Below are 24541 nucleotides of genomic sequence, written 5' to 3' on the forward strand. Positions count from 1 at the left end.
GTGCGATGCACGGCCATATTGTTAAAGTATAATTATAAATTAGGAATAAGGGACAAATAGGTCATTGAACTGTACACAGTAATACAATTAGACCACTTAACTTATAGAAATAACAATTGAGTCCCTAAACTAACTAATTTCATGCAATTAGGTAAATTTACAGATTTTTGCATGTTAATAACAGGTCACCCAAAATTTAAAATATTTTTTAAAAATTATTATTAAAAATAATAATTTTAAAATTAAAAAAAAAATATTCTCATCTTCGCCAAAGACGAGTTTCTTCGTCTCCATGGCCGGAGACGAAGAGACTCTTCGTCTCCATGGCTAGAGACAAAGAGACCCTCCGTCTCCGACCATGGAAACGAAGAGACTCTTCGTCTCCAGCCACGGAGTTCTTCGTCTCCGACCATAAAGACGAAGAAACCTTCTTCGTCTCTGGCCGGAGACGAAGAAACCTTCTTCGTCTCTGGCCGGAGACGAAGAAACTTTCTTTGTCTCCAGTGGAGACAGGTAACGTTTTTCATTTTATTTTAATATATTATTTTTAAATAATAATTTTTAAAAAATATTTTAAATTTTAGGTGACCTGTTACTAACCTGTAAAACTTGTAAATTAGACTAATCGAATGAAATTGGTTAAGTTTAGGGACCTAATTGTTATTTTTTTAAGTTCAATGGCCTAATTGCATTATTATGTGCAGTTCGATGGCCTATTTGATGCTTATGCCTTACACTAATTTTTTTACGCGCATTGCGCGATTGAATAATGTCCAAATTTTATTTTTATTTTTAAATAAGTACTTTAAAGTATATCAAGACAAGATTATATTGGAATTGTTCATGCATAGATAATTGAATGTTGAATTTGCGTATTTGAATAGTAATTCTAAGTTTACAAATGCAAGATAATATAGTCAAAATTGATTATAATTGTCAATAAAAAATAATTGGATAGGTATGGTTGAAACCAAATACGAGATATAAGGGAGAGCAAATAAAAATTAGGGCATAAAATATTAAATATATACTAATATTGAAGAGCTAACTGTTGATTGCCTGCGTGGTAGTTTCTCACTTCAATTTGTTGTGTGATTTGAATACTTTTTTGTCAATAAATCTCCCAAGTAGTTAATATGATTGGCTTAATTATATTTTTTATTTTTTTAAAACAATTATTATTATTATTATTATTATTATTATTATTATTATTATTATTATTATATGTATACCCTTAGGTCATTTTACATATTAATCTAAACAGTTAATTTTTTCAAATATCTTTTTACCAACGGTTGATATAATTCACTGGTCAAATCCGTAAATATAATCCGCAAACTGCAGATTGTCAAACAAGGACATTGCGAGATAGTTCTCACTTCAATTTGTTGTGTGATTTGAATACTCTCTTTGTCAACAAAATCCCTCTAAGTAGTTAATATGATTAGCTTTATTAATTATATTTTTTTAACTTTTTCATGGTATTAATAAAATACTTGGTAAATAAATATATAGCATTATTTTGTATTATAACTTTGATATTTAATTAAAAAATAGTGCACAAAAAAAAATAGACAATGTAATGAATATAATCAATTGATGAATTTGAATGTAAAGAATTTTTACATTGGAGAAAAATAAAGACAATATAACTAATAAAATTATTTCTCTTAATTAATTTATTGATAATGATTTTTTTTTAATAAAGACATTGTAGGGACAATTAGGGATGGCAACGGGGCGGGGCGGGGGCGGGGAATGGGGTCCCCGTCCCCGTCCCCGAAATGTCCCCCCATTCCCCGTCCCCGCCCTGTTCCCCGGCGGGGATGGGGAATTATTCCCCATCCCCGTCCCCGCGGGGATTTTTCGGGGACGGGGAATCCCCGCCCCGTTTTGATTCATGCTTACTTTTTTTTTTTTTTTTTTTAATTTTAAAAAACACACATAATATAATATGCATTCTTAACAAAACTAGAGAAACACAGTTTTGTTAAGGAAAAATCTTAAATCGCAAAGATGAAAAAAAAAATCATCTACTAATACCATGAGAATATGCAGAGATAGAGAATGAAGAATATAATACATTGATGTTCAATAATAATTTAAACAAATAAACATAGCCTATTTATACAAGATATATGTACGGTATTACGGTAACAATGAACATAAAATGTATGTACCTAAACTAGAATACTAATTACATGGAAATTCAAGAATATGATTAAATATATACAAGAGAGATATTAATTTATATATAATATTAATATTATTAGTCAGGGATTCGGGGATGGGGCGGGGATCGGGGATCGGGGTCGGGGCCGGGGCGGGGAATGCCCTCCCCGTCCCCGTCCCCGTCCCCGGCGGGGATTGGAAAATTCCCCCCATCCCCGCCCCCGTTCCCCGAAATAAATCCCCGAACCCATCCCCGTCGGGACGGGAAACGGTTTTCTCCATCGGGGGCGGGTTCAATTGCCATCCCTAGGGACAATGTAGCGAATATAATCAATTGATGAATTTGAATGTAAAGAATTTTTATATTGGAGAAAAATAAAGACAATATAACTAATGGAATTGTTTCTCTTATTTAATTTATTAATAATGAATAATTTTTTTTTTGAATAAAGATATTGTAGACACATAATCTAAATTAAAGAAATGCATATGTATTTTTTTTTAGCACTATATTATTATTTTAATAATTTAATAAGAGTAGAATAGAGTACTAAACTACTAATTATGCCAACTTCGATTGGGATGGTGTTCGAACTAAACATTTTCTTATTGAAAGCAATGAGTAAGTTAACGGTGAACTAATATAAATTAACGGAAAATATAATATTTAACGGAAAATTATATTCATTAAGGATAAATTAGGAAATCTTAAGGAAAAATTAAAATCTGATTAATATGAGCCATTCATTTGATTAAAAAATTTGACCGTCATTTTTTCTACCCATTATAAGCCTAACTCTCCTGGCTCTTATTAGTATAGTAGAAATTATTAAAGGTTCAAAACATAGTAAATAAAAGTAAAAATATTTGCTAACATTAAACAGAAATAAAATTACAAATTATTAAAAACCTTCTTTGTAAACAACATTTTTACACAGGCAGCCATGTGTTAGCACAGGCTACTGTTTCTATGTCTGTCCTGGGTCCTTAGGACTCTATTCCTCCGGGTTGTATCTCGGGGTTGATATGATTTTGGCTTAATGAAATTTCCGTTTTCTTCAAAAAAAAAAAAAAAACATTTTCAGTAGTGTTTAAAAACTTTAGGTTCACCACAAATTAAAACCTTAAGACCATCGGGATTATTAACCCTCGAAATTGCTACGTACAATTGGTCATGGTTAAAAACTGTTTTTTTAGTAACAAACCGACATGTGATAATGTCTGACCTTAACTTTTGTTCATTGTCATGGCGTACATAACTGGTGACGGTAAATATGTTACCGAAAATATAATATTAGAATAACGGATCGTTATATTGCAAGTGTTTGAGTACAAAATAGTGAGCGTGTTTTAGTACAGAGTATTGAGCCTGTCTCCCTAGCTGAGGAGAGGTCATTTTTATATCAAGTCCTAACGGTAATGTCATGATGAGAAATAATGAGGAGCCATTATTTCTCTCTCTTCAATGGCACAATGGCCCTGTGGTAACGTTCCATCCATTAGTAATCTGCCCGTTGGAGTTCTGCCCGTTGGGTTTCCATGTGGTGCCGGGTCAGGTACCCGTTTGACAACCTGGGTCAGGTGTTGGCACCATTACTCCGTCACCAGCCCCCTACTCCCGAGTCTGGGATGTGTTTGAGCTGGCTTGGGAGTAAAACCGAGTCAAAGATTCATTTTTTTCTGCTGACCAAGGCGGGTTTTGGCCTACGTTGGCCGAAGCCGCATCGGCCAATTTCTGACCGAGGTGGTTCTCGGCCTTCGCCATTGTTTTTTTTTTTTTTTTTTGTTTTTTACCAAAGCCCCGTAGGTTGGCCGAGACGGGCCTCGGCCAATGTCGGCCGAGGCGTGCGCTTCGGCCGATTTCGGGTGAGGCGTCGCTAGGCGTGTGCATCGGACGGATCAGATCGGATCGGATGGCTATTCCGTTCATCCGATCGGATTGCGGATTGCAATTTTGAACTCCTATCCGCTTTTTTTGTAACTAAAACCCTATCGGATATGCTATGTCGGATTTTGGATTATACGGATCGGATGTCGGACTTAATTCGGATTTGGAAAAGGTCATTAATAATTGAAAATTAAAAACTGAAACAACATAATATTATTAATTTAATATGATAATATCTAATCTACCAAGTCTCTATTAACAAAGTAAGTAATAACTAATAAGTTAACAAAATAAAACATGCAACAACTTTTTAATGTACAGTTTGCAAAGCTAAATAATTTAAGTTTACAAACAAAATTGCAAAAAGTAAACCAAAAATACAAAATTAATCTAAGTTTAAGTGTTTAACTTTCAAAACATCAAAAATTCGAAGTTAATCACTTAAACTTCAGCAATCATTCCAATCTAGGCCTTTTCAGCAAATCTGCTGACATCAATCATCATTTCTACACTTCTTCCTGTTAATATGAAAACTTAACACAATATTAGATTATTAGACAACATATGTAGTAAACAGCTAACTAAGTAACAATATTATGCTGTAGGGACATTAGGCTAATAGCCTTATAGGCTCAGATTGTAATTTTCCATTTCAAGTAAGGATAGTGGCAAATTGCTCAAATGTGTTATAATAGCACATGAGCAACATGGCAACACTATACCATTTGTTCAGGCAGTGGTGGAAGCATCATCATTGCCAAAAAAACAAGTAATAAATAATAATGCATTAAACTGAACAGAGATCAATTCAGAGGATGAGAGGAATACCAGCAGAGATCAAGAATGGATGTAATGGGACATCAGTACTGAATAGTGAATACTGCTCAACTCTAAGTGGGGCAACATTTCTATAATATAATTATAGAAAGTTGCCAAGCCACTTAGACTGTTAAGACTCTTAGAGTTTCATCTTGTGAAGGCCAACAGCAAACAACAGTATAACACCATAACATATAAAGATAAATAATTAGTTAAACAAATAATAATTATTGAAAACATTACAGGAATGGATGACAACATTGATGGTAGAGTAGTTGCAGCTCCAGTGGGTAACTCTGCAAAACAGTTAAGTATAAGTAATTAGTTCTAGACTTACAAAAAGTAAAAAAGAAATGATTTAAAAAAATATATTTACCTTTCTTCAATTTTTCAACCTCATCTAAATTTTTCTCAAGTGTGATTGGCTGATTATGTAACCTCAACCAATCTTGGGTACACAGTAGGGCTTCCACAATTTTAGTAGTCAAGGAACTCCTAAATGCATCAAGCACCCTTCCACTTGTACTAAATGCACTCTCAGATGCAACTGTGGAAATAGGAACTACAAGCACATCTCTAGCCATTTTGGAGAGAATAGGAAATCTCTCACTATGACTCTTCCACCACTTTAGAACATCAAAATTCACAGATTCATCATCCTCAACCAGATTTTCACTCAAGTAAATTTGTAGCTCTGTCTGCTTACTGTTTCCATCACCACTCTCCAATCTCTCTTTTTTTTTTTTTTTTTTTTTTTTTTTTTTTTTTTTTAAGTTCACTCTTCATCCTTGAGACATGCCTACCAACTATACAAGTAGTAGGCTGAGACTGGACAGGTTGGTTAGAGGATGAACTGTCAAAGTATGTAGCTGCATAGTCATTATATAATGCAACCATTGCAGTTTGGACCTTGGCAAAACATTCTTTGCCTTTGACATCTCCATAAAACTGGACAAACTGGTGAGGCATGTACTCCTCCTTATCTCTGGGGTCCAGAATATTGGCAAAGAAAATGAGATGGTTCATTTTTTCTGGATCTCCCCAGTATTTATCAAACTTGTCTTTCATTTTTGTTCCCATTGCCTAATAAATACAGAAACTCAGAAAGCATAAACATTTAAAAACACATACAACTTACAAGTTATACACAATTACACAAATAAACACAAGTGTTTTACCTTTTCAGTATTCTCAGCTTTAGTCATATCTTCCAGCATGCAACTTAGATCAGAGATCTCAGAGAAGAATGTGTTAGAAGTGACATAAAGAGAACCAGATATTCTCACTGTCATTTCATAAAAAAGTTTTCAAAAGCTTCATTAAGCTTTCAACAGTCTCCCAATCAAGGAAAGAAGGTGCAGAACCCAAGTCAGCAGAAAAAGAAGGATCATTTTGATGATATGAGTCAAAGACACTTTGATATTGAATTGCAGTGTTGAGCATAATGTAGGTGCTGTTCCACCTTGTAGGGACATCAAGCTGCAAAGTTGATTTGGCTTCCACCCCAATGAGTTCAGCAAGCTCTCTGAACTTATTCAACCTAGCAGGTGAGTTCCTAACCCATCTCACTGCATCCCTCACCCTTTTAACTAACTCATCTACAAACCTCAAGCCATATTGAACCACTAAGTTTAAGATATGGGACATACACCTCATGTGCATATACTGCACCCTAACAGAAGAAGAACCCCAAGACAACAGCTTGCTTTTAAAAAAATCCCATAGCTGTATCATTAGAAGAAGCATTGTCCACTGTCACAGTGAACACATTTTTAATCCCCCACTCCAACAGACAACTCTCTAAGGCTTTGGCAATATACTCCCCCCTATGAGAAGAAACAGGGACAAAGGAAATTATTTTTTTTTCTGAAGCCTCCACTAGTCATCAATAAAATGTGCAGTAATGCACATATAATTAATCCTTTGGACAGAAGTCCCTGTATCAGTGGTTAAACTGACCCTTTGGGTGCCCACCCTAAACAACTTCTTAAGACTCAACCTCTCATCTAGAAAAATTTGGTAGATATCCCTAGAAATAGTCCACCTAGAAGGAATCTGAAACCTAGGACAAGTTACAAGAATAAACTTCTTGAACCCCTGACCCTCAACAAACCTAAAAGGGAGTTCATCTATGATGATCATCTCACACAATGCCCTCCTAATGGCCTCTTGATTAAAGACCCATGTCCCCAAAACCCCCACATGAGCCTCTGTAGCAGAAGTTGAAACAGTATTGAAAGCGAGAAGGGACTGCCTAGTATCCTTTGCATGAGGATTTTTAAGGCATGCCACCATATGATTTCTCAAAGATGATGTGCCATGTTTCTTAGACTCACAGACAAACACTTTCAGGCAGTAAAGGCACTTTCCTTTAACCACTACATTTTCAGTGTTTTTGATCTTTTCAAAGTGATCCCAAACTAGAGATCTAGACTCAACCACCTTCCTCTTTTTTTTGCAGGAACAACAGGAGCAACCTGAGGCTGCTGAGCAGGATTCTCAGTGCCTTGGGCTTGTCCTCGATGTCCCTCTTGAGTTGAGGGTTGAGGTCCAGAGTCAGGAAGATTGATGCTCTCCATCTAAAATGATGGGCATCAATTAAAGGTCCAACAAATACAATTACTTCAAGTACTCAGCAAAGGCAACAAGCCAACAATCACATAAACATACAAAGAAATCAAGATTCAGACACTTTTTGTGTCATCATGTATCAAGATTTCACATTTTCATATTTACATATTTACATTCAATTAAGGGTAATACATCCATAAACATACTCAAAGAATGAAAGAAATCCAGATTCAGGAATTGTATCCAATTCATCATTATCTGGATTTCAGTTAATGGCTTCCACCAATAAATGGAAATTTCAAGTTTGAAACTTGATAATTTCACATTCAAGCCTTTAACTTTTATGCAAATATTATCATTTAAATATTTAATGGCTTCCACCAATAATTCAATAAATGCAATATGGAACTTCTCAAGTATCAACAATAAAACATTATCTCAGTCCACACAATCAAACTATCAAAGTATCACAAATTATACACAAGTGACACTGTGACATGCAATCTGGAACTTTTCAACAGATCACAATATCACATTACCAATTTATCATAGTCCACAGAAATCACAATCACATAAACCCTAATCAAACTATCAAAAGTATCACAAATTAGAGACAAGTGACATGCAATCTGGAACTTCTCAACAGATTACAATATCACAGTCCACACAAATCACATCTACAAAACTAGGGTTTGTGCTTCCACCATAATAGATCACAAAATAGAACAGAACATCGCATAATCTAACACAAATATACGAATATCTGAACATGCAGAGAGAAAAGAATCAACAAATCACAAAAACAAAAACTAGGGTTTGTGCTTCCACCATAATAGATCACAAAATAGAACAGAACATAGCATAATCTAACACAAATATATGAACATCTGAACATGCAGAGAGAAAAGAATCAACAGATCACAAAAACAAAAACTATGGTTTGTGCTTTACTTGGTTTCCCCTTAATATTCCCCGGAGAACAAGGGCCTCTAATCACCAGTCCACAGTCCACCACCAACTCGAGAAGGGCTTCCACCAGTCCACCACCGGACAATCGGACAATCGAAGACTCCACAGAGTCTCAGATAGAGAAAGTAGAGAGTAGAGACTCAGAGTCTCAGACAGTCAGACTCTCAGAGAGTAGAGACTAGAAAGAGGTGAGACTGTGAGAGTGTAACACCCCGTGTTACGATCCCTAAAAACCAATTAAATCATTTAATTAATCACCTAAGAGAAAGAATTAAAGCACAACAGTTAATTAGGGAGGCCCACCATAGTCCATGGGCCCTTATCCCTAAACCCAATCCTTAGTCCCAAAAGGAATAGAATTAGCAAGCCTATAATATTAGTTCCTAACTAGGACTCCTAAATATATAAATAGGGAACATAAGGAGGCACCTAGAATCCCCACCACAATAATCCCTCACCACAATAAATGGAGGTAGACACATTTTGCTCATCAGATTGTTCTCCAACTTGTGTTTCAACTTGAGAATTTTGATTTTCTACGTGAGGATCTCCATTAGCTTCCACGTGTCCTTCACTATTGCAATCAATATCCAATTGCTCCATACCCTGTACAATTTGATCTTTAAAAGATATGTCAGTATCATTAAATGACTTTTCAACTTGACAACTTTCTTGATCATTTTTGTTGCTTTGGGTTTCCTTCTTATGAGCTTCATCAAATGTAACATGAATTGACTCTTCTACCACCATTGATTTCTTGTTCAATACTCTGAATGCTTTGCTGGTAGATGAATATCCCAAAAATATTCCTTAATCTGCACGCTCATCAAAAGTCTTTAGATATGTTTTACCATTATTAAGAATAACATATTTGATGCCAAAAGTATGAAAATAACTAAGTTTAGGTTTTCTCCGTTTCCATAATTCGTACGGAGTCTTATTGTAAGACTTGTGTATCAAGCTTCGATTTTGCGTATAGCAAGCGGTGTTGATTGCTTCAGCCCAATATCTTTTAGGTAGCTCAGCTGACGTAATCATCACTCGTGCGGCTTCTTTTAGCGTTCTATTTCTTCTTTCGGCTACACCGTTTTGTTGAGGTGTACGTGCGGCAGATAATTGATGTAGAATTCCTTGAGAGTTGCAGTAGGCTTCAATTACTTGATTTACGAACTCAGTTCCACGATCAGTTCGGATCCTTGCAATTTTCAAGTCTTTCTCGTTTTGTAGTAGCTTGAGTAATTCTGGCAAATTTTGCTCCAATTCATTTTTCTTCTTGAGAAATGTCGTCCATGTGTACCTGGAAAAATCATCAACAACAACTAGTGTATATTTCTTACCACTTAGACTTACTGGGTCTACTGGACCGAATAGATCCATGTGTAGTAGACTTAGCGGTCTTGTTGTAGATACTTGAGCTTTGGATTTGAAAGATGACTTGATTTGCTTTCCTCTTTGGCAAGCATCACATATCTGATCTTTCTTGTAGACAATGTCGGGTAGACCTTCAACGAGTTTGTTTCTTGCTAGCTTGTTGATAGTCTTGAAGTTTAGATGATTCAACTTCTTATGCCATTCCCAACTTGTTGCGTGTGAGTTGTTTGCTAGTAGGCACACTGATTCTTTGGTTGTGTTCCAATCCACAACATACATATTTTTCTTCCTTATTCCTTCGAGCACAACTTCTCCCGAGGAATTAATCTTCACTTGGCATTTATCTTTGAAGAACTCTATTAGATATCCTTTGTCACAAAATTGACTTGTACTCAACAAGTTGAATTTTAGACCTTCAACAAAGGATACATCTTTGATTTTCAAACCATTTCGAACTATTGTACCAATTCCTTTTGTTATGCCGTATCGTTCATTTCCACCGAATACAACTTTTGGTCCTTCGATATTTTTAAGATTCACAAGACTAGATTTATTTCCAGTCATGTGTCTAGAGCATCCACTATCGAAGTACCAAACTTCCTGCAAATAAATTACACATTTTTAGGTACCCAACTTGATTTGGGTCCTTGGGTGTTAGTCATTTTTGGTACCCAAATCCACCATGTACTCACTGATCTAAGTCTAGGTGATTGGTAACCATTAAACACATTATAATCATATTTAATTTTTGAAAACAATTTTTGTGCTGGTTTTTGAAAATTTACTCGATTTTTTGGCACGTGGGAGGTAGATTGTTTGAGCTTATGATAAGCATTAAATCTGGACTTAGTCCATGATTTAATATTATCAAACCAATCTTGTTTGGAGGGATAAGATCTCCCTGCCTCAATTCTTGGATTCCTTCCCATTCTCCTATGAGGGCTTTGTGCACTAGACTCATTGGTGTATTTCCATTTGGGAACAAACTTTTGTCTTTTTACATACTGTTTAGGCGAAATAATGTTTCTTTGAGGCTTCGGCCTAACAGTATTTAATTTGACATTAGTTTGGTGACCAATTCCTTGTCTCACTGTGCTTTCTTGACCTTTTACAAATTTTACTACTTGGACTTATTATTTAAAGTAGTAGTAGAATTGGCCAAGTTCTTGGAGGCTTGAGAACACGATGGATCATAACCAAGTCTGATTTTATCACTTGAGGATTTTTGCATATTTACCATTTTGTCCATTATTTTGGATGAATGTGTAAACGTTGCTATAACCTCTCTAAGGTTGTGTTCTCTCACTTCCCTTGATTTACACTCTTCTTGAAGATAAATAATTTTATCTTTCAAGTCTTTCACTTCAAGTAGAGCATTTTGCAATTTTTTATTTAATTCATCTTTTTTCACGAATTAAAAAATTATTGCGCTCTTTGAGTTGAGAGTGAGTGTCCATTACGGTTTGACATTCTTCCATTAAGTGAAAGAAGGACTCTCTAGAAAATGAAGAATTGACAGAATCATAAGAATTAGATGTTACCTCATTTTCTTCATTTCCATTTGCCATAAGACACATGTCCTCGTAGGGTGTGTTGTTGGAGATGCTCATGCAAAACATTGCATTGTCATCCTTTGAGGTGTCACTTTCATCACTTGAAGATTCTTCTGACTCACTTATCTCAAGTGGGTCACTAATAAGTGCTTTTCTTCTCTCCTTTGTGAATCTTTTATCTTTGGGCTTGAATTCTTCCTGTTGAGAGTTAGAAATATTTGTGTATTGACTTTTACTTACCTTGGGGTGTGGGCAACTCGCTGCAAAGTGTCCAGGCTTTCTACAATTGTAACACAAATTCGAGTCTTCCTCAACCATTTCTTTCTTCGAATTCTTTGTTGCATTCCACGATTTTCCTTGTGGATTTTCTTGTAGTTGCTTCTCTTCATGAATTTCCTAAATTTCTTGACAAAGAGAGCAAATTGATCGTTAGGCAATAATTCAACATTTTGTACTGACCTTGAAGTTGATGGTTGCTCGGCTACAAGCGCGTTGCTCTTTTCTTCATGATCTTCCTCTAATTTTGATTTCATCTCAAATTCATAAGCTTTTAGATCACTAAAGAGCTTATCGGTTGATAGGGTTTTTAAATCCCTATGATCTCTCATGGCCGTGACCTTCATGTCCCATGTGGATGGTAGACCACGTAGAATTTTGAGTGAGATTTCTTTTTGATTAATATCTTTTTCAAGATCATTAATCTCTCCTAAGATTTTAGCAAATCTTATTTCCATGTCGGTAATATTCTCGCCGTTTAGCATTTTGAAATCCTCGAATTTCTTTAATGCTATGGTGAGCTTATTATCCTTTTCTTGCTCATCCCATTCACCAATTTGAATGAGCGTTTCCCAAACTTCCTTTGCGGATTGACATTTTCGAACTTTTGGGAATATCGTGTCATCGATAGATTTAAACAAAATATCCTTAGCAATATTATCCAAGTTATTTCTTGTTCTATCTTCACGAGACCATTCCGCTTTTGGTTTTGGAATGTATTGTGGAGTGTCACTTGTTTGTACGGACGAAGTGTTGACTTGTAAAATCTCAATAGGACCACTCGTAACAACTTCCCACATTTCATCATGTAACGCGGATAAATGTACCTGCATGCGAATTTTCCAATCATCAAATTTTTCTAAGGAAAATAATAAGTTTTGGGCAAGAGCCATATCTCTTTTCATCATCTTGATTTTTCGAGAACTGTCTAGCAGTCAAAGTTGACTCAATTAGACAACCGCTCTGATACCAATTGTTGGTCCCGATAGGGTTGTGAAATTCTAGAGGGGGGGGGGTGAATAGTCTTTCAAGCTTTTTCAAAATAAATAATTCTTTGGTAACTTCAACTCTAAGTAACAAGTAAATAGAGTAAGTTTAAACTGCACAGCGGAATAATAGTATGTAAAGAGTTATGCCCAACCAATAATTTAAATGTGCATGTAAGATGGGTACAGATGATATTTAAAGTGACAAAGATATCTTGAATATATAAAGGAGATGGTTCACTCAATATATAATAATAATATTCAAGATTGTAAACAGATATCGTGTCACGTCGACCGGGTAACGAACGTTACATGCAACACGTCAAACTTGCTTAGAATAATTCAAAATTTAAGCTCGAGAAGTTTGAGTCACATGCATATGTGAGAACACACTAAACCCGAACGATTAAGATAGACTGTGAATAGTAAACGGGTTAGTCGGATAAGATAGATAAATAAAACATATTATGTAAGTGCGATATGTAAATGAGAGAGGCAATTTATAGTGGTTCGGAAGTGGCGTAATCTTCCTAATCCACTTTACTCCATTCACTTCTAGGAGTAATTCACTATTTTCCACACACAGTTACAATAGTGAATAGCGCTACACAAGCACTTCTTCCGGATGTCTTGCACACAGCTACACCCAACTCCGAGTGTCTCGCACACAGCTACACCCAACTCCGAGTGTCTCGCACATAGCTACACTCAACTCCGAGTATTTCGCACACAGCTATACTCAACTCCGAGTATTTCGCACACAGCTATACTCAACGCCAACTAAGTGTCTTGCACACAGCTACACTTAGCAACTACGAGTGTTTTGCACACAGCTACACTTAGCAACTACAAGTGTTTTGCACACAGCTACACTCCCTAGAGTATTTTGCACACAGCTATACTCTTTTTACAATTACAAATACAAAGGTAATTGTATCTCTCTCCAACTAGATTTGAGACTATTCAGACTAAGTCTCTAAGAATATCTGAACACTTGCACTTTTGAATTTTGCACTTTGTTTATCCGTGTTTATTGCACCTCTATCTCTTCTGTTGTCTTCAAGTCTTCATGGCTTTTTATAGGCAATCAAATATATCCGTTGGAGTGGGATAATTTGATATTTGAGATTTGAATCTTCATAGCCTGATATTGTTGACAATAGTAGATCTTCAATTTTGATTTGATTGTCAACTTGTCTGACAAAATAATATTTTATCTCAACTTGATTTTCAAGTTATTTCTTAGAATATTATTTTTGTTGTCAATTTGAATATCCAACGAATCTTTGAAATAAATTCATCTGATAGAATTTATTTCTAGGATAAGTTTTTATATATTCATGTCTTCATAAATATTTTTTCGTTCTGATCAAATATCTTCAGGCAATTTTGGACTCTTGTGGCATGTAGGCTGATCCAAAATAAATTCCTTCGAATTTATTTATTTTATGAACATCTTGCTTCTGTGCCACATTGTGCTCCTTTGACTTGGGCACTTCTTGCTTGTTTGACTTGAACATTGTGTTCTTTCTAATTTGGTCACATTGTGCTCTTTCTAATTTGGTCACATTGTGCTCCTTTGAACACATTGTGCTCCTTTGAACACATTGTGTCTTTTAGAACATTGTGCTCCTTTTCAGACATTGTGCTTGTCTGCATCGTTCTCCTTTAAGAATATTGTGCTCCTTTAAGAACATTGTGCCTTGTCCGAAAACTTGATATGTAAAAAATAAATCCTTGGGGGGAATTGATCTCAAATGTGATCATTTTGAATAAAGACTTCTACCATTTCGCTGTTAGGCTCATCCAATCATTTCTTGCAACGCCATTCTTCTATGCTTCTTTCTCGGATGAATACTCGTAGGACCAAAATTAATTTCCCAAATTGATTTTGTTCTTCCTATGGTAGATTCCTTTTGACTCGATATTCTGATTTATGATGCTTGTACTAAAAGACCTAAAAACCAAGGGGATCTAAAGTACATTTGGCTCATCAAAACTTACAAAAATATTCATATCATCCTCCATTATTGATTTGTTCTCGAAGGTCACCGGGCCTCCCGTTATTGAGCTGCTCTCGGAGGTCCCCTCCATGATTGTTGGTGAGTTGGTCTCGGAGGTTACCTGAGGCATTGTTGTTGTTCAAGTTGCGGGAACCGTGGGAGCTGTCGGACACCATTCTTTCAAGCTTGCCGGACACCATTCTTTCAAGCTTGCCGGACACCAAGAGCTGCGAGAATGAGTTGTGTGTGTTGTCGCCTGCTTGAGTGTTGGACCAGGCTCTCAATGAAAGCACCAATGACGGTAAATATGTTACCGGAAATATAATATTAGAATAATGGATCGTTGTATTGAAAGTGTTTGAGTACAAAATAGTGAGTGTGTCTTAGTACAGAGTATTGAGCCTATCTCCCTAGCTGAGGAGAGGTCCTTTTTATATCAAGTCCTAACGGTAATGTCATGATGAGAAATAATGAGGAGCCATTATTTCTTTCTCTTCAATGACACAGTAAATGTCCATGTGGTAATGTTCCATCCATTAGTAATCTGCCCGTTGGGTTTCCGTGTGGTGCCGGGTCAGGTACCCGTTTGACAACTCAGGTCGGGTGCTGGCACCATTACTCTGTCAACTGGAAATTGTTTCCTTTGAAATTTAAAAGGAAGTCTTGGGTCTGAAGGAGTAAATACCAACCGTGAGATCAGAACATTTGTACCTGCATTGTTTCCACATAGAATTTGTGCTTCAATCACATGGTTTCCTAATTTTGAGACGATCAAACCGTGTGTCATTAAAGAGCCAATGAGTGGTCTATATTCCTCAAAATCATAACTGGAGATCCAACCTTTAATGTTAAAGAATGGTTTGGTACACCTGAACACCTCAAATTGTTAAGAAATTTGGTAGTGTGAGCTTCATATAACATATCAACATTTGTATCCAACTTGCACACAAAATCACAACTCAAATACGTCTTAGACGATGCTTTATTCATACCGATCATGTATTCATTAACATAGTCGACAACATCTAATGTTAGAGCCAATATAGCTCTAGTCTCAAGATGTTTAGGATCCATGTTACCACAACGGTACAAAGAAAATATGCTAAACATAGACCACAGTGTGGCCAATCACCGGATACACAAGAGAAAGCCGAAAACATAAATAAATATAGACCACGGTGTGACCATTCACCGGATGCACAAGGGAAAGCCAAAAGTTGTAGGAAAATAAATAGATAAAGATCTTACCTCACCAAAGATTTGTCCACGTCGATAAACAAACCTCGAATCAAACTAATCACCTACAAGTTTTATTTGTAAATTAATATACTAAATGGATATTAATTCATAGCAATACCATTTCAAACATTCTCAAAATAATTTACAATTCACTAAAATACTAAACCAACCTAAATATAATAATATATTTAAAATAATTTTCAAAACTTGATAAATTCAAAATAAATTATCAATGATTTGAAATATAATAACAATAATTCCTAAAATACACAATAATTCCTAAAATTCAAAATATATTAACATTAATTCATAAAATTTGAAATAAATTATCAATAATTCAAAATATAATAACAACAATTCTTAAAAATCAAAATATTATAACATTAATTCCTAAAATTCAAAATAAATTATCAGTAATTCAAAATATGATAACAATAATTCCTAAAATACACAATAATGCCTAAAATTTAAAATGTATACATTAATTCTTAAATTTTGAAATAAATTAATAATAATTCGAAATATAATATCAATAAATATTAAAATACACAATAATTTATAAACATCAAAATATATTAATATTAATTCCTAAAATTTGAAATAAATTAACAATAATTCAAAATATAATAACAATAATTCCTAAAGTACACAATAATTCTTAAAATTCAAAATATATTAACATTAATTTAAAAAATTTGAAATATAATAACAATAATTCCTAAAATTCAAAATATATTTACATTAATTCCTAAAATTTGAAATAAATTAACTATAATTCAATATATAATAACAATAATTCCTAACATACACAATATATATATATATATATATATATATATATATATATATATATATATATATTGTAATTTTGCATTTCCTCAATTTAAGGATATTAATAGGATTAAATGACCGATGGATTAGACTGACAGAATCGACGATGATATCAGTCAGTTAGATAGATAGCTGATTTGATTGCAGAAAGAGTAAACTAAGGCAGACAGCAAAAACCAACACACAAGATGTTTACCCAGTTCGATACAGTGTGTATCTACATCTGGGGGACGATCACAGAAGCGTCCAATCCACTAACTCATAATCCAATGTACAAAGGTAGAGAAATAACAATCTCACCCAAGTGCCCCACACAAGGTACGTACGCAGTCTACACAGGTTTAGTGGATTGTTGAAGTTGGAGAGCCATGCATACAGAAGTCCAATGAAATCCCTTCACTTGGAGAGCTAACTCTGATGCAATCCACTTCAGTGATGCATCCCAAAGTTGTTCCCACAACTGTGTGATCTTAGCGTCCTTTTCATTTAAGCAACGGTATCTCTTCTCAAGTTCTTCATCATAATCAACAAGAACAAATTGTCTTGAGAAGAGGCATGATAATCAAAGATGTGGTCTCTTAGTATATGTCGGAGTGTTTCTTTCTTCTCAAAAGCGTAACCCTAATTCTTGATCGAATAAGAGTACTTATAGTTCCATAATAAGAACACTCTCCATATATATCTCTGATTGTAGATGGTAGGACGATATAAGAGGAATGTAATCTTAAAGATCCGGTCCATACCTTTCCAAGACAGATACACTGATCTTCTTTCTAAAACTGACTTCTTAAACCGCGTTCTGCAAAAAAGAAACATCTTCTTAATACAGATCTTCAGTGTCAGTACGTCTGGTGCTGTATTTGATCAATCAATCTTCTGTAACACAAACCGACACCAAGCTAACCTTATTTTAGATTGCCATAATAATAATGCCAATTATATGTTGGGGGGTTTTTGAGCAATTAAAACACTAACAAACTCCCCCTTTGGCTATTATTTGACAAAACAACTCGACTGCTTATAAAAACACAAACTAGATAGGACTAAGATAGTAATTGCATAAAAAACCAAATATCTGATTACAAAGCATAACAAAAAGACAGCAGACAAACTATGCTGAACCAAAACAACATTCTTCATACGAGAGGTGCCATCACAATCAGACGCCCAGACAGGGCTAGAAGGTACAAAAAACATCAAAATACTCCCCCTGAGTTCCACACTCCCCCTTTTTGCCAATGATAGTCAAAGCACGGCCAAGCATTGGAGGGGTTCTCACTGTCAAACTTAGCAGCATCAGTTGCAGCAGATTTAGTCAAGCTCAAGCGGAGAAGAACGGTAGCCAATTCAGTACGAGCCCCTGTCAGCTGCTTCGCAATGATTCCATGAACAGTCTCAAGTTCAGATACCCGGGCCTTTAGACGAAGAGAGAGTTGGACATCTTTCGCATGTGGTGAATCATCAGCCATTGTATCAGCATCAGAAGTGGAAGGAGCAATCACCGGCGTAACGTCTCGGATGTGACCTCCAGTCAGAAGATGAGGATCAACAGTATAAAGAAGAGTCAGACTGATCACCTCACTAGGCATTGGCTCAAGGCCCTGCGATGTTAGAACTCCAAATATCATATTAGGGAATGGCAATCGTACCTTCTGCTCTCGAGGATGGATCAAAGTGAGGATATGATAATAGAACCAGGAACCCAGATCAATATACATTTTTGTCCCAATACGAAACAAGAAAGCTGCCAATTGCTTGCCGACCGTATAAAAGTGAGCCGATGGAAGCCAGTTGTGAAGTGCAAGATGGTGGAAGATGACATATTTGGAGGTGAGCTGTAAGCTAGGCAGAGTATCTTTGTCACCCGTAGGATCAGTTTGTCCACCTGTGAGGGTCTTTGCCACCAAATCCCAGTCTGTGATTTCTTCCTCGTGAACACCTTTCAAACCATAGTACTCATTTATCATGTCAGGGCCAAAGACATACCATTTACCTCAAATGAAGATTTGCATTGGTCGCGTCCCGATCAAATTGTCAATCTCCTCATTAAGATTACAGTAGAACTCAGCAAGGGCAAGATGTCGCAAACAGAGTTCAAATGGTGTTCATCAACAGACCGCTGAACAATAAGATCTCTCCGGATCATTGTGACACCCCGAAATCCACATTCAATTAATGGATTAATTGAGTAATTAATCCTATTTCAATTGGTGAATTAATTCCTAAAATCCTGAAAATTCAATACTTGGAGACTACTAATTAACTAGTCAACCCCAAAGTCTAAGTTGTGCATTGAGCTTTGTAAGGAGTTCCCTTGTTCTTTACACTTCCTTATGTTAGTAACGGTATTCTTGACCTTTCACTTGTTGTTGGTAATGTAACCTAACCTAGTAGACCACCTTCATTCCCTCCTTACACTTTTTTAAAAATCTAGCTCCACCATCTCTCTAAAAGGTGAGTAGCTTTTCTTCCAAGCCAAGTTGGAACCTTGCCAAAACTTCAAGAGTTGCTTCCAAGATTCAACCTTTCTTATATTTGGGCATCTAGGAGGGTAAGATTTAAGTTCATCTTGTGTTTTTGGTTTTATCTAAGGTGTCTTTTCTTAAAGATAAAATCTTTATGATCTTTTGGTGTGTTCTTGAAGTGGGTTTGGAAGGTGAGCCTAGTGAGGAGCTTGTTGAGGTGAAAAGTGAAGTCTTTAGTCTACAAGAGGTAACCCATGCTTTACAAAATCTATTTTGCTTACCTATGTGAATATTTCTTGGATTCTACATGTGATTTTGCTATGAAATGTGAGTGTTGATGCATGATCTTGTGAAAATGCATATCTAGAGCTTGTGTTTAGGGTTCATTTGTGCCATTGCTTGGAATTTCCTTTGATTCAAGTCATTTTGTTGTATTTGGTGAGATTTGACATGTTTTGGACTTGAATTTGAGTTTGGAGGTGAAAATCCGCGAAGTGTATTATTGTGGTACATGGATGTACCCGCGGGCGGAACGGCGGGTAGGCGTCTAACCTGCCGCCTACCCGCGGGGTACATTGGTCGGGCAGCCTGTTCCCGCGGGCGAAACCGCGGGTAGAGGCCTACCCGTGGGCCTACCCGCGGGTACGTATTGTGATGTTGATGGGGATTTGTTCCCCGTGATTCTTTTGACTCGGTATTTGGTCTTTTGACTTCCCGATGTTCTTTTGTGGAACCATTTGAGTGTCTTCTTGATGTTTCGTATGTCTAGAACTATATGGTAGGTATCCGTGTAGGTTTTGGTGTCTTGAATCGTGCTAAGTGTTCAACATTGTGTTTCGTTGAACCGTGATGAGTCTTGTGTGTTCTTCGGAACTACCTTTGGTTTACCCGTTTGATAAGCATGCTAGTTTGGTGTTTAAATGCTAGCATGTGTGTTGTTTGTACCTTCTTATAGGTTGATGATAACTTGTGTTATTCATCGTTGTTGTTGTTGGACTGTGATCCATTCCTTGATTGAGTATGGTTTCATATCTTCGTTGTGATCTGTTGATTGATTCCTGTTGAGGTGTGATGTGTGCGTGGCTTTACCTGGATTGCACGATTAGTGGTATGGGACACTAGTCACCAAGGTATTGCAGCGGTCCTCGTGGTGGCCGTGACGTGATTATGGAGTTTGTGACCTTTGTGTAAGGTTCACGTATTTCTTGGGAGGCATGTGTTGACGTGTGTGTGTACGGTACCCTCGTGTACTATGAAATTGGTGGTCTCGTTGGCGGATGGGGACGACGGTCCTCGGAGGGAAAAGGTTAGACTTGGTTGTACAGGGGTCCTGGAGGTAATGGTTGGAAGAAGAAATAAGGTTGGGGGTAGCCATAAGGTTGGAATCGGGCATAAGGAAGGCATATCAACTCGTGATGGGTGATGTCACGAGGGCTTGTGTAGCCGTTGTAGTGAGTTCTTCTCTTGTGACGTGTGTAGTCACAAAGGCATGTGTTGTCTTGGCATGTATTGCCGTTGAGTGTGTCCTATTCCTTTGAGTTATGCATGTCGGGTTTGATCTATTGTGTGATGATGGATCATACCTTGAGACTTCTTGTGAGTCGTGTTGTTCTTTGTGGTCTCGGGATGTGTTCCCGTGTTGTTGTTGAGAGTGTTGAGTCTTGTGTTGACTATTGCTCTTGGTTTTGTACTTATATACTTATGTATTCCGTTTTGAAAATGGCTTTACAACCTATATCATATCTATGTATGTTATTTCGAATGTATTGGTGGGTTACCAGCATTATTCGCTGACCGGGCGTCGTCCCATATTTTATTGTGTTCTTTCAGGTGATGTCTAGGCGAGTGCGCAGTCTAGTGCTTGCTAGTGTAGCTTCTCCCGCTTGTTTTATGGCCTGTGTGCCAGTTTAGTTGTAGACCTTTGAGACTATGGATTAGTTGTAAACAATGCAGATATTGGCCGTAGCGTTCATCCTTTTTGGTGAACGTGGCATAACACCCCGTGATTTGGATTTATGTTCATCCAGCTATCTTTCAGTCTTCCGCTATGTTTGTTGTTTAGTTCAGTTATCTGCATGTTTAAGGCTTTTAAATAGCTTGTTTTTAGGTGGTGTTACAGTTGGTACCAGAGCCTAGGTTTGAGCCTAGGATGGAGTTAAGTCTAGACTTACTAAGTGGCTATGTGTGGTTTGAGACCTTTAAGTGACCTTAAGAATCTAAGTGTTAGACTTAGGACTCTAGGTTGCACGGTGAGCTGAGTGTTGCTTTCTGTTCTTTGCTTGTTTGCTATCTTTTGGTAACCGTGTTGTTGTTGTAGAAGTTTGCGATGCCTCCTCGTCCTCGAGCTCGCACCCCGGAGACCCCAACAAACGAGCAGCTCGCTCAGAATCTCCACCAGTTGACGCAGACAATGCAGATGCTCAGTGAAGCCTTGCTGAACAACAACCACGTTGTGCCGCCTCCTCAACCTGCTGGGCACCGCGATATAGGTCGCCTGGTGTCGGGACATAGACCGCCAACCTTCGCGGGTGAGGAAGACCCGGTGGTTTTGGAAGAATGGATGAGGGTGTTCGACAAGATCTTCACAGTTGTGGGTTGCCCCGAAGAGAGAAGAGTAGAACTGGCAACGTTCTACTTCTGCCAAGAAGCTGATCTGTTGTGGGTCCATGAGGGTCCGACCCTCCTTGAAGAGCCTGAGTTTGGTTGGTCCGCGCTGAAGGATAGGATGCGCGAGAGGTTTTACCCAGTGCATGTGCGAGCCGCCATGTTTGATGAGTTCCTTCACCTGCAACAAGGATCACCGTCTGTGGTCGAGTACCACAAGAAGTTTTTGGAGTTGGCGCGCTTTGCTCGGGTGCTTGTGCCTACGGAGCATGCTAAGGTTGAGAGATTCGTTGCCGGTCTGAATTATGAGGCACGAAAAACGTTGACGGTAAGTAGGCCAAGTTCCCTTAAGGATGCGTATTTGAGCGCCGCGGATCTGTATCGCGTTCAGCAGCTTCAGAAAGGATCTTACGAGCTAGCCAGGAAGAGAGTTGAGAGCGGAGGTTCTTCTACCTTCAAGAAGCCACGACTGGGTTTTCAGGCCAAGAACGTGTCATCTTCATCTCAAGGACCAATCAGGATAGAGCATCGGGATCAAGCCAAGACGGTTGTTTGCCGTAGATGCGGGAAGGTGCACGCAGGCCAAGATTGCAATGGCCAAGCGTTCCGGTGCTACCGATGCGGAGAACGTGGTCACAAAGTCGCGGAGTGTCCCAAGCAAGCCGGTCAGAGAGCGTTGCCGCCACACCCGGGAGCCGAGGAGCATCGGGAGGTAGTTCGGGTCGTGGAGCAGTTGGAGCTAGGCCACTTGGGAGGGTCTTCGTGATGGCACGTTCGCAGGCAGAGTCTGAGGGTTTGATGGAGGAGGAGTTGGCAGGTAATCCTTTCCCCTAGCCTATCCTTGTTTTTCGCGAGTATCGTGTTCTTTGTTGTCTTGTGTGTTATCTTGTGTTTCGTCGTTGTCTATTTGAGTTACTTGGCAATCCTTTTCATGCTTTTCTTTGGTAATGATTCTTTTGGAGTTAGGTGTAAGCTCTTCTTGTTAAGTGACTCCCTTAGTTTTGCGAATAAGTTTCGTTGTGAAGTTAGCTATCCATCTTTGGAGCGAATCGTGTTTGGGTTAATCCTACAATCCTTACACTTAGTTGTCCTTGCAACCTTTCCTTTGTGAACCCTCTAAATTTCCCAAGTATTCTTTGAAATTGGAAATAGCAAATCCATACCAAAAATCCTTTCTTGTGTAGCTTAAAAGTCAAGCAAAATGTTTAATTGTAACCCTTGAATTTCTAACCCGAGCCTATTTTTTGCCAACCCAACCTCTAAACCACTTGAGCTAATTATCTTCCTTAGAACTTACCCAATTTTAATTCTATCTAACCCATAAATTCCCACTTTGCCCAAATCCCCAAATTAAATCATCTTTTCCCCAATTTTTTCCACAATCCCTAATTTCCCAAATTTCTTCCCTTCTTCTTCTACCCTACCCGTGAACCACCGAGCACCCACCCCCACCCGTCGCCACTAGCAATCCGCCACCCCACCACCGACGCAGCAGCCTGCCGACGCACCGCCGCCGCCGTTCACCGTCTGCCGGAGCTTCGCCGCCGTTCTGCTTCGTTGCCGCGACGCCGAGAGAGCAGCGGGAGATCGAGAGGCAGCGAGAAGAAAGAAAGAAGAAGAAAAAGAGGAGAAAAAGTGTTGGGTCCTTTGTTTGTTGAGCTTTGGGTCATCTTCTACCATGCCTAGAAGGTCAAGCTTAGCTAGAAAAGCGGAATGGGTGGATAGCCACTACCTTGTTCTTGAAGGTAAAGCCTTTGATCCGGAATCTTTTCCTAATTCTTTGTTGGATACGCTTAGATTCCAGGGTTTGTTGGATGGGTTTCTCGCCATAAGGGCCGAGACTTACCCGAGTTTGGTTAAGGAATTTTATCGTTACATGGTTGTGACAAAGGAGGGTGATAAGCTTGAGATCACTTCTAAAGTGAGAGGTGTGGAGGTTGTGTTATCTGAAAAGAGGCTGGCTAACCTTTTGAGTTTAACTGCTTTAGGAGTTGCTCATTATAGTGGTAATTCTTGGATTAGTACGGATACCATGGGGTACCAGGACTATTTGAGTTATCTGTTGGGCCGTACAAGTGGTTTCACTCAAGCTTCAAGGCCGGAGAAAAAGTGGTTGTCCGCGGAGCAACGGATTTTGGTTATGTTGGTGTCGGATTGTTTGTTGCCTAATAACAACAAAAGCAAGTTGTTGGGAAAGTTGGAGTGCACTTTTGCCATCTGCCTCAAGAATATGGTTAAGTTCAACTTGCCAGCGTTGATGTTGCAGCATATGGTTTTCTGTCGGGATCATAACCGGAAAAGTCTACCGTACGGGATGGTGTTGAGCTGGATTTTGGTTAGAAAGGGTGTAAGCGTGGATGGTTGTCTTCCGAAGGCCGTGGGAAAGTTGGTGTTGGATGCCACCAATCTTCGGAGTTGTAATCTGTTTCAGTAGGATGATGGTGAGTACATCACGCTTGAAGAACTTGCAAGGAAAGCCCCTGAAGAGAGAGCCGAGTTGGCAACGGAGCTTGGGATCCATGCCGGGAAGTTGAGCCTCGCAGTCCAGAGTTTGGGTGGTGACGAAGAAGTTGAGGAGGAAGCAGGCCAAGAAGAAGAAGTAGAAGCACCGGAAGCCGCCGAAGCCGAAGAAAGTGACTCGGAAAGTGAAGAGAACCAGCGAAGAAGAGAAGCTCGCACCAAGAGGGAGCATGATGCCATGGCGCATGAGGAGCGCGTTGTCACCTAGCTTCGCCAACAGAACAGTATGATCGCAGAAGGCTTCGCGTTTATGAAGGCGCAGTTCGTCGCAGTG

General features: G+C 38.1%; 1 long non-coding RNA gene across 1 annotated transcript; it reads left to right on the plus strand.

Annotated features, from left to right (window-relative positions):
- Positions 1–6093: 6093 nt before the first annotated feature.
- LOC109176895 lies at positions 6094–19354 on the plus strand. The gene is made up of 3 exons (XR_002053483.1): positions 6094–6182; positions 9932–9934; positions 19345–19354. It is a non-coding gene; the product is annotated as an uncharacterized LOC109176895 (long non-coding RNA).
- The last annotated feature ends 5187 nt before the right edge of the window (positions 19355–24541 follow it).

Source organism: Ipomoea nil, unplaced genomic scaffold (assembly GCF_001879475.1).
Source record: "Ipomoea nil cultivar Tokyo-kokei standard unplaced genomic scaffold, Asagao_1.1 scaffold0761, whole genome shotgun sequence".
In the NCBI taxonomy this organism is placed as follows: Eukaryota; Viridiplantae; Streptophyta; class Magnoliopsida; order Solanales; family Convolvulaceae; genus Ipomoea; species Ipomoea nil.